Raw genomic sequence first — 12,082 nt, 5'->3', positions numbered from 1 at the left:
TCCTGGGTAGGATTTGAAAGAAAGATTTCCACTTTTTATGACGGTTTAGAAAAAGCTTACCGATGTTACTAAAGATTTGAAAAACTAGAGGAATTTTAAAATTTAAAAAAGCATGTTTTCTGAAATATTCTAGCCAAAATCCAAAATTGTCCGGCACGAGCCCCTGATTCTTATGTTACGTGTTAAACTATGAACAAACAGTAACACAAGAAAGAGTGAAAACAACAAAAATATTTATTTCCCTGGAAACATACGGAAAAAATGAAAAAATTAAGAACATACGGTTTTAAGAATCAGAAGCAAAAATAATCCAAGAAAAGTTCACTAATAAAATTTTAAAAGTCCTAATATTGAAATGTTCTAATGCATTTAAGTTCTAGTCCCAACGAAGAATCCAAGATGGAAGGCGATAACGTATGCTGTATCATGTACTGTGTTGAAATCTACAGTTTTTTGTGGAAACACAAGAAATAATCAGAGGTTTAAATTAATGAAATTTCTTTTTTCAAGAATTCTGTAAGATCACTCTAAATATTTCCAGAGAAACGAATTAATCTGTTAGAATCCAAATAATTCAAATGAATATTAAAATGTAATTCCCAAAATGACACAACAAAAGAAACACCTTTACGTCTAAGTGTTTAGAAGCCCAACTGTGATCTCTCTCTCTCTCTCTCTCTCTCTCTCTCTCTCTCTCTCTCTCTCTCTAAGCAACGGTTTAAGACTGAATAATGCGTAAAACAGATGTCTGGATAAGGGTCCCGATCTCATGATTACTTTACGTACTCTCAGTATGGCCCTGACAAGAACCAAACATATTACTCAAAGAATAAACAAACGTTGTTTACTTCTCTAAACTCTATTTACAAGTTGATAGTAACGTATCCAACACACCCTCGATCTCAACCTTATTATTCCCACAATAAAAATAATTAAAACAACTTGTTGACGTGATTTTTACTAATTTTGAATTAAGGTCAGGAACCAGGTCAGCCTTAGGTGTTTACAAAAATGAACAGTGACGTTGAAACTATTTTCTCGAAAAAGTATCTAGCTCCTAGTAAACTAAACTACATTATTTTGACATACAATGAAATTAAATAAAAGATTTTGAAGCTTGCAAACAATTAAATCAGATATGAATTAAATCAAATATACATAACACAGCAAGGAAATACTCTCGCATTTACTACTACTATTACTTCTGATACTGCTATTATTTCTACTACTATTATTATTATTATTACTAAAATTTTCACAACAAGTTAATGATGTATAAAAAAATCGAATTGCATTGACTCTAATTATTTATTGTTTCAAAAGGTAATAATTTTTAAAAGAAATAAACGTTATATTGACCCTTTTTATCAGCAGATATATCCTAAAATATAATTGATAATGAAGATCTCTGCATGGGCATTTTCGTTAATAAGATTATGTCTGATATGCTTGAAAGAAACTCAAACTTGTATTCAGATCTAAATACATATTATTTCTTAATCTCTGGCACATTTTTAAAATTGTGCCCTGTACAAAGGAGCAGAAAGGCGTCCCCCTCGTAAGGGTATCACATTCGGTCTTGATTGACAGAATTCCCAAAAGAGAATGTTGTGTATGGCATGCAGTTAATTTTGTTACAATGTAACTACTGCAAACACAGTTGTTATTTCTCACCTTCCTCTGACTTTTACAGCTCTAGGTTTAGTTTCTACTGTAAGGTTTTTCATCTGTCCCTTTGTTCTGTTTCCATGTCATTTCAATTCGTCTTTTCAAAGCCTTCGTTATTTTGACGTTTTCTGAATTGACCTAACAAAACCACTGACTTTCGATTCCAGATCATGCTTTGCGATGGTAAATTTTGTAGCACTCCCAAAGCCTTCAGGCTTATGTACCTAGTATGAGGGCGGGGTCCAATCTCAATGGAGACAAGTCACTTTTATCGAAATATGATGTGGTGGTGCCCATTATGTGAGTTATTGAGATTTCTACAAATATGACAATCTTTCTTTAAGTGAATATATTTTCTCTTTCTCTATTACTATGTGGGTGTCCGATTTTGATCTTCTAAATAAGATTGGTGGGTTAAATTAATTGTCATATCTGCTCAAATGCTCCTATAAATAGCAGAATAGTTAACCAGCCACGTACAATAAAACTGTAATATATGCTCATCAATATTGGATTATCTTTCGCACACTCATGCAAGATAAATTTATGTTATCATAGCAGAATTGTGTACCCGTCTCTCACAAAGTCAAAAACGACGTAAACAGAGCAATGTATGCAACAAAAACCTATTTTTAATCATGATATATGTCCTTTTCCAAAAGATAGTGTAGAGAGCGAGTACGATTGGCGAAAGCAGAGAATGCAAATATTAAAGCAAAAAAAAACATATTCCCAAATGAAATTTATAATAATTTCCAATAAATAATCTGGTTGTATTTGTTCCATGGACACTCTTCTTCAATCAGACATGAATTATCGAGTGTCTACACACGTACATCGGATTATAATGGTCGGTTTAATGCTGCAATTAGGGGCAACATTTCAAGATACACAGTTTTCAACATTTCTATAAATGTTACTTTCAATCAAAAAAGTGTCAACTCCATAATCTGTTTGAGGCAGGAAATTGAACTAAGACCATGTTGAAACGTACATATAGGTGCCGTTTCTAAACGTAGAATTAATATGGACATGTGAACCCTAAATATATAGTCTGCGATGCAAATATCAGATATATCTCAAGATGTTTTCACGATCGTTTCATTTGTAACGTTAAGGTATTCTTGATGTAGCCCATCATATGACATCGGTTAAATGCAAAGTAATGTATCTTCTAAGGCTGAAAGTAGTTCTGATCCGTCATAAGTAGAGCAATACAGAAGGCAAGTTATTTCTTGTGCAAATGATCTCTCTCTCTCTCTCTCTCTCTCTCTCTCTCTCTCTCTCTCTCTCTCTATATATATATATATATATATATATATATATATATATATATATATATATATATATATATATATATATATATACAAGAAAACCCGAGGCTAGTTGATTTATGTATGTGGCTATTTCAAAATAATGGATTTGGCTCACCCATTTGCAGTGACAGGACCGATTGCCTTAAACTCTGGGGCCGTGGATATCATCATAATCTGTTACTCTTAGAGTCAAGTTTGAATGTATTTTTACAAAATATCGAGTTATCCACTTTACGAGACCAAACCTTTAGTGTAGATATAAACGAAATATAAAATAGCATTCATTTTCACTACCTGTATTATGTGATATATTTGGTATATTGGATGTACCAGTATTTATTCTAAATTTTATAGACAGAAAGACCTATGTCAAATAATGCATTTCTCTCATGTAGACTATAGTCTGTTACGTTAGCCATTGTAAAACCGAACTGGTTAACAAATTGCATTGAATTGTACGTTGTTTTTTCATTTATTAAAGGATGAATATATTCGAGTTCTTATAATGCAGTGAAATTATTCCTGTCGGATATATGTTATAGTATTAATCTCCTACACTTGTTCTTCTAAAAGGATTTAATACGTTACGAAGCATATTCACGTGCGCGCATTCCTAACATATATCATGTATTTGTACTTCACCGTATTTCTTGTACCACACGGCTCATCTCATTAAATTTTTTGGATGAGTTTGGATGAGGAGTCGTATGGGGTTTCATATAACCGGTGACGTCGGGTCGAAGGACTGTATTGTCTTTTTTGCAGTGAGGAAGTAAAGCTCTCGATTACGGATCTGCAAGGAATATATAGGCTTTCTATGGATACGTCGGCAAACTGTTCGGTGTGTGCTTGGTTGTTCTCTGATCATTCGACGAGGGATATGAAACTGGAAATACTTTGTGTTTTGTCAACTGGACGACACGAATTACATGTGCTCCATTGTTAAGTCAATATTCAAATTCACTATATGTGTAAAAAAAATCATATCAATATATATGTATCTTATTTGTGGATGAAACATTGTCATATTTGTGTACTATTCTATACTTTCATAACTACTGGTGACATAATCATGCCTTATTCATAGGTGTGTATATCTATACTTTCATTTCCTTAACGATAGATGAAACAGTGCTTATTCTTGTATTTAAATTCTAAACATTGATATCCATGGTTACAGGTCTACATATCAATCATATGTGTTAATAAATTGCATACATTGATTCTTGTTTGATTGCACTTTGATGTTACTTGTTCTGAATAGTACCCGTGAAGACTTTATTATTCAATTTTATCAGTTTAATTACATGCGCATTATTCGGTTAAATACAACGTTATGAACTCGAGGTTAGTGACATATTCATTGATCGTTCAGTCACGTTAGAAATTAAAAATATCATGCATAAAATTGCTTTCAGGGCCATTCGGATGTCACTGGTTCCGTGACTTCTGTGCCAAAATTCAGCACTTGCATTTACAGGTGGGAGCAGAACTAAATAAATCAGAAACTGTAAATTCTTAATTGTTTTGTCGTGATATTCATACGAATACTAATGTTTTATTTCAAGGTATATTAACCGGTGTCTGTTTTTGTCGAAGGGCTCATGTATGCTGCCTTTGCGTAATCTGAGACAATGTGGTTTTGAATTGGAGACACTACATGTCCTGGCCAACAGAAATAACTTGTAGCAGGATACTGCCTTTCCCATCAACAGTTGTCCAAGTTGTGTCTATCAGGTTGAGGTTGAGATACAACCTTGGGACATTGATGAATGCCAAGGGATTAGGTGCTATATACTTGATTTGAAGATCTTATATGAAAGAAACCCAAAGAAAGAAGTGAGCTGATGTCTGAGAAGATATTGTCTTGGTCAATGAACTTGTTGCTTACCCATCCTTTTGGTCACGTTGTAATCCACATTCATTCCGGGCAAGGAAACCTATTTTATATTTACGAACATCTTTAACTAGTAATAACTATCGGGCCACTGATTGGTCACATAATGATCTCATCAAGTACATTGTGCTCAAACGTTGAACCATACTAGTCTATACGAAAGCTAGACTACCCAATTAATAAGCGGCTTTGAACCGAAATTCACCAGGTGCTCAAAAAGTTAAAAAAAAACAATTTGCCTGCAGCTAATTGACACAAAGTGCACGCGTACAAGACTGAGCGACAATTAGGTATCCAAATTTTTTATGCACCATCGGCGCTAGAATTATAAAATCGCAAACAGTGGAAAGGGCATGGTGAAGCCAGCGAAGGTTTTAGCGACAGAATACAGCCCTTGTTGCAATCCGATCAGTAGCCATCTTTGAACGTTCCCCCTTGAAGGCATAAACTACTCTGAGTTTGGCTTATCTGAGCAACTCCTGATCCATTTGCTTATTCTTGAGAAAGTTTTCTTCTTTAATCATATATGTTTACAACTCTATTCGTGAATGAATGATTGTTGCTTAGATGCTTAACGACGCGACGGCGCATATAGCAGACTAACGGTGCTAGTTAAGCACCTATATGCACGGCCGTTGAAGGGCTATGCTGCCTCCGCGGCTTAAAACGGCGCCAGATTGCTGGGCAAGTTAGCAATGCGGCCTGAAGAGAAGATGATACTTATGGCAGAGGCGCCAACACTGCTCCAAACGCACAGGCTGCCAATCGTCGTTGTAGGGAGGACGCGGAGTATATACACACCTTCTCAACATACGGCTCAGTAACGGTGACCCATCAGTGCACAAAGCTCTGGGAGGCTGTGGTGGGTCACAACAAATTGGAAGCGGACGATGTGTATGAACATGACCCAGAGATGTACAATTAGGGGGTGCGCGTGCTGGTTTTAATGTGCATAATAGCAAAGGACGCGACCGATATGACGATAACAAAGATCACCAGATTCATACGTGACAGCGCTGCATCCTCAATTTTGACTTATGCTTGTATCATTCTCTCTAGCAGCTCAATGTTCCTTTTATCCATTAGTTTACCTAGATGGAGTGTACTTAATTTGCCACGGCTCGAGATGGCCCTGTTCTGATACCGTTTCCTCCTGTCACTGCGAGTGATAATGCCGAAACTCAGCGCTGCGATAATAGAGCTACAGTGATTTCCGATTAGTGGAAGAGTGTTCTCACTCTCTGGGCTAGGGTTACACTCTCGTGGATGGTTTCCCAACTAGCAGCAAGTTGTTTATATAGTCTTCCTCTTAATATGTTACTCCTTCTTACTTGCAATCTCTTTCATTTTCTCAAACATTTTATGACATCGTGATTTCTCGCATGCAAACCCCCAGTAATTCACTATTCATAACAAACTCTGCACAGTCCAATCAAATCTACGAAGGGTTAATGTCAGCTGTTCGAGATAGGGCTGGTCCGGATGGATATAAATTCCAATATGTTTTCGGTCATGTTGCAGGTGATAGGAGCTTTACATGGCTATTAAAGAGTACCACGTGTAATCTAATATCACTATAAGTATATCTCCATGACGAAACAGACGTTATCTATTCCACTCACCTCGCGTATAATCGAGAAAAACAGACTGTGCCATCAACCACATCTCTGGGAAAGGTTTGAACAAAATAGGCCTGTTTCCAATGACAATCCAGATATGTTGGTTGTGTCCAAAAATCGTGGGTATACCTTTCTTTGCAGCTGGCTTCGTGTACTCGTGTACATCGACAAACGATGTCGGTGTCATCAGCAAATCTCATATTCTCTCAGATACAAAAGTGACCGACACAAAATGAATTCACTACACCACAGTTTTTGAAGGCTCAAATAATGCGCGGGCTGAGTAACGGTCACCATTATTACTTCAACGAAAGAAAACAAGACGTCCTGCATGCTGAACGTATTTAACAATACGTCACCGAATCTTCATGCGAGGACTTCCTAATGACAGTTAGAAAAAGGAAACAGAAAATAGTCATCTGGTTGAGAAGGGTCACAATATTTCTGAGTTGCAGCGGTTGTGGTCTGTAAATGTACTCCTCCGTACGCCTAACAATATATATATATATATATATATATATATATATATATATATATATATATATATATATATATATATATATATATATATATATATATATATATATATATCGTATACTTGCTGTGCAGGCGATGGCACGTAAAGGTCACTCTAACCAATAACAATCCCAAACATAATTGGCGCTTCAGAATTCGCCTCAGAATACTCTTTGGACGCGCTCGTTTGCAGAAGAGCTAAAGCCGACAAATAAACTCTAAACTTGAGACAATATACTTCGGATCACATACTTATGGAACAACAGCTTGTGTTTCTTGTCCTTGGAATGTATTTGGTGAGGGAGGGATTCAATCACGTCGGATTGGCTGCAGATGTGGCTAAACCTGCGGCAAACATTCTTTTCTTCGTTGTGTTTTTTGAGGTGTCGTAACATACGGCTTAGGGATTTTTAAACCCAGAAATAGTTCATCTTTTCGCCCTCGCACAGAAGCAATAGTTTTATCTCGTGTGACCTTATCTTTCCGAACAGCAATAGACAGAGAGCATATTCTCAGCCCCTTCTTCCCCGAAACAATGACTGAAGGTTCCGATTTGCGACTCTTAAAATTGCTGATATCACTCATCTTAACTGTAAAGTCAATCCCCTTAAAGATGTGCTCGTTCGTGTATTGTCAGTATCTGGCTGCCTGGTCGGTATTGTCGTCTCCATGATGCAAACTAACAGAATAGCTCACTGTTACATTTGGGGTCAAAGGACACACAAAATAGAAGTATGGGTCCTTAAACTTTATGTAAAATAAAGCTAAAATATTCTACAAACCTAAAAAGCCAGTGTTGTTTACAATACCAATCCCCAGCTGCATAAATGCCTGCTCTACCCCTCTACTCTTGTTTTAGTAAGGGTTAGAGATAAGGAATCTTAATTAATTAAACATCTGTGCCTTATCCAAGGGCATGAACTTGTCCAGGCACACTTAGCCATTTGAACATAAACAACAGAACGGGACCTGTTGACAGTCTCTGGTATCAAATATCCAGAATGCTGAGATTAATTTTCTGGCAAACTGTCACTACTAACAGCTATAATCTGCTACAGGCAATCATACTTATAACAAACACCCGAAGCAGCGGTAACTATTCATTGTTGGTATAGACGGCTGATCTTGGCTGAATGCACATTTGCATTGAAATGTAGCTCCGTTCTCGACACAGACTGCACGGCGATACGTCTGGATGATTTCTTCACATCTCACTAAATGTCAACAGACCCTTCACGCACGTATTTCCTAATGCACCTAAGTGTGATGGCATTGGCTTCTGCAGCCAGCAACTTAGTCTCGATGACATTCAATTAAATGGTTCCGACTATCCCAGTTTCTTCATCATAGAGTGAACTTGCCCTGCTCCTGAGACCATAATCTGCCGTTGTGGACATTTAGCACGTCGCCATGGTCTCTTCGAGTTATCAGGTCTCCTCGAAGCAGCTTGTTTAAGCGTGCTTAATTGGTGACATCGTCGATGCTATCCACCGATCACCACAGTGCTCCTACACACATGCAAATAATCATAACTCTTTAACTGCTTAGGCAATGCCAGATTATTCTTTGCACAACCAAATCTATTTACTCTCACCAGGCAAAAGATACTCCACCGATGCCACCACTAGTTACATTTAATAGCCGAAACTCACACATCCCTTCTCCGCGCGGCATTTAGTCCGATAAATCAGCATAGAAACATATACTGATGCTGATGAGCGATTTATGTCTGATCTCGCCTATGCTGTGTATCGTGCAATCGAATGCAACCACATTTATCCGCACACGTTGGTGTTTATTTTGGACACTTACCAACATTAGTTGAGACTCCTGAGTTACATCGGGCAGAATGGTCATTCTGCCAATATTCACATATTATTTCCTGATCATATCCTATGTCTGACAACTTGTGAATGAAAGTGGAAAGGCACACCTTTACTTTCTGTGACAATTCCAAATTTCTTCTCTATGTTGGCCGACAACATGGAATAACTCTTTCTGCAATCCCGTGCTCTCAACGCTAAACGATGTAAATAAACTGGTTAATTCCGTGTGGGTGTTACAAGTAAGGGTTGTAGGAAGAAAACTTTTAATATAAATGTTAAAGCGACAAATGTATTTACAACATATTTTGCTCGGATTTATTTAACGAAACATATGTAATGCACTTGTTAGAAAAAATTGAGATTTTAATTTTATGTGCCAATTTGCATTTAAGCTATTTAAATTAAGATGCATTTAAGTTATATAAATTAAATAGCATATGAACTTATTTTGTTCTCCTTCTGTTAGATAACAAAATTTATCGTAAGTTGTAGAATCTACATTGCTGTTCAACCCTTTCTTTCCAGAAATAAAAGATGTTCTTGTATAATATTTTCCTTAATGTCACAGCTGTACAGAAAGACACACACACACAGACAAAATATCTAAGCCTTTGAATAATCAAAAGCCGAGTTGAATAATATGGATTTACTTCCTCTTCCTTGTCCCAAATTAATCTACACTTGCCTATCGTGAAAATACGTTTTATTGATTTCGGAGTAGCGTTTCTTCTTTCTCGAAGCAATGTCATCTCATACTGATCATATATATACACAGCAAAACGTTTGAACCTTGTTAAATGTTCTCACCCAAACTGATAGGAAAAGTAACAAACAGTAGCTTTACCTTAAAAATGATTCGTGTATTTTATTTTGAATACATTATTACAAAATATTTATAATGCTATGAAGTTTACATCATAAACCTTTATTTTGTGGACAATTCGAACACATTTTTATTAAACTATATAACTAGAACAGGTAACAGCATATACGTTATATGCTTGATATATAATAGTATCAGATATTGCCTTGAAATTAATTCTTTTCTTTTAAATTTTTCTTGGGTTTGCAGGAATGTATTAAATAAAGGATTTGTAGCAGAATAATATGTTGACATTGATAATAATCTAATTTAACTTAGATCCCATTGGAACTGGGAAGATTAGATATTGCGAATATTACGTGCTGAAGGATGATTGCAGGTGTTGCATGCTTAAATTCCTGGCCCCGTATTCTTGAAACATTTTAAAGCAGAACTCAGATTAAATAATCAGAAAACTTAGAAATATTAAAACGTTAATTAGAAAGAAATTAGACTAGTATAATTTTCAAGATATTCTGAACTTCGATTCCAATAACAGTCTGCTAAATTTTGATTGCGATGATTTCCTCTACGAAGAACACCTGAGCATGGTATATGGAACTTATCCTTGAGTTTCTTGCAAAACAAGTCTCGAAATATACAGGGACTAGTCTTCTTTGCTGTTTGGTAGTATCTTATACGGAAAACAAGTGACGTTTAACGAGGACGAATACTACGACTTTATGTTCAATAAATAAAATATAATGAAACATGTTCTTGCATTCCAATACATATACTTTTATTAAACCCAGGTTGACATTATTGCCATGTATCAAGGTAATGCGATAGAAAACAAAACTATACATTATTTTAGTTATTAAAGGAAACACAAAATCTAGATCATCGATGAGAAACATACCTACATTATACATTTAACTTCTAAGTAGTCCTGTTTTCCAGTAAGAAGGTGTTCTGAAGATTAATAACAACTAAATTAGTCAATGCGTCCATTCTAACGTGTCTAGTGCAAAACATTACCAATATCCAAACCTACACCATTTGTATGATGCCGGCCTGCTAAAAATTTCATTACTGTATGCACAAAATTTTAGAATTTGTGGAGAAAAATCTTGGTCTTCATATTTGACAGCATGATTACACTTTAAACCTTAAAACACTCGTTCATGTGCATAGGTACTTATTCTGGTGTATATGTACGTACACAAGAATCAATGGGGAATTATTTTGAATGGCTGTAGCTGTGGTTAGATATAAATATATAATTTTAAACTATGGGACTGATTTAAATTTATAAGAATATATTCCATTTCGTAGGCGATGCACATTTTGCACAAAACACGTATAAGCAAAGAATCAACCTTATCTGGTAGAAAACTCACCTTGTGTCTGTACTGATGTCTCCCGTCCTCCTTCTTCCGCTCGCACAAATGTACCGACTCGTCCTATAACTAGACAGATGATATTGGCTACAACATTACCGTTAGGATATAAACGCTCTTGTGAACCGCGTGCATTCCTAGTTGATATCACACGATTAAACAGTCTAGCAGGAACATTCCTTAATCACTAAGACAGACCAGCGATAAGACGATCGATGAGAAATATAACCGGCTTAAACCTTTTCCGACAGTTTCACAAATTTGAAAAGATAAATATATCCGTATCATTCCATACAACTGTTACCTGTTCACTTTGCACCTTTGCTTTCACAAGGAGACAGAGAGATCGACACAAATACGTTATTATTCACAATAATTGCTGTTTTTCGTCTTCTGTTCTGAATATTATTGCACCTAAAGCTTTACTAGAGATTGCTTAATACAGTCTCTCTCTCTCTCTCTATCTCTCTCTCTCTCTAAAGTTTTATTAGCGATTGCTTAATACAGTCTCTCTCTCTGTCTCTCTCTCTGTCTCTCTCTCTCTCTCTCTCTCTCTCTCTCTCTATATATATATATATATATATATATATATATATATATATATATATATATATATATATATATATATATATATATATATATATATATATATAGTGATCATGGAACCCGACTTGATATCCGACTCGATGAACAAAACCAAGACCTGCAGACTACCCACTAACCCACTAAATGCGATTGATTAAGCGTGCCACCTTCGTGATGACGCGTATAAAAATGCGGATTTGCAACAACAACATATTGCAGAGGTGAAGTTGATACAAACAGTAAAGTCTGTAAAAGATTAAATCTCTCAGAGAATTAATTGCTAATCGTTCGGCAAGATCTGCGACGAAAGGTAAACTTGTGCTAGCGGCTGGTAATTGGTCAGCCGACTATTATTATGATGGTATCGATTTATTACAGCCCAAGAGGATATTGGAGCGGTAGAACAGCCATTAGTAAACTTACTGTAGCAGCAGGAGTCGCACGTTCTTTTGC

At 36.0% G+C, this 12,082-nt stretch overlaps 1 protein-coding gene across 2 annotated transcripts in view; it reads right to left on the bottom strand.

Moving 5' to 3' along the window:
• LOC149780697 (CKLF-like MARVEL transmembrane domain-containing protein 8) overlaps positions 1-11,194 on the bottom strand; it is a 96,215-nt gene extending 85,021 nt beyond the window's left edge. For both annotated transcript variants that reach the window (XM_089937734.1, XM_089937733.1), the window contains exon 1: positions 11,045-11,194. The gene's annotated coding sequence lies outside the window, so the exon portion shown is untranslated. The remainder of the gene's footprint in view (positions 1-11,044) is intronic.
• Positions 11,195-12,082: the final 888 nt, after the last annotated feature.

Source organism: Sinohyriopsis cumingii, chromosome 16, assembly GCF_028554795.1.
Source record: "Sinohyriopsis cumingii isolate HCF-2022 chromosome 16, ASM2855479v2, whole genome shotgun sequence".
Classification (NCBI taxonomy): Eukaryota; Metazoa; Mollusca; class Bivalvia; order Unionida; family Unionidae; genus Sinohyriopsis; species Sinohyriopsis cumingii.
Note: the sequence above shows the minus strand (reverse complement) of the source record. Positions and strands in the feature narration are given on the sequence as shown.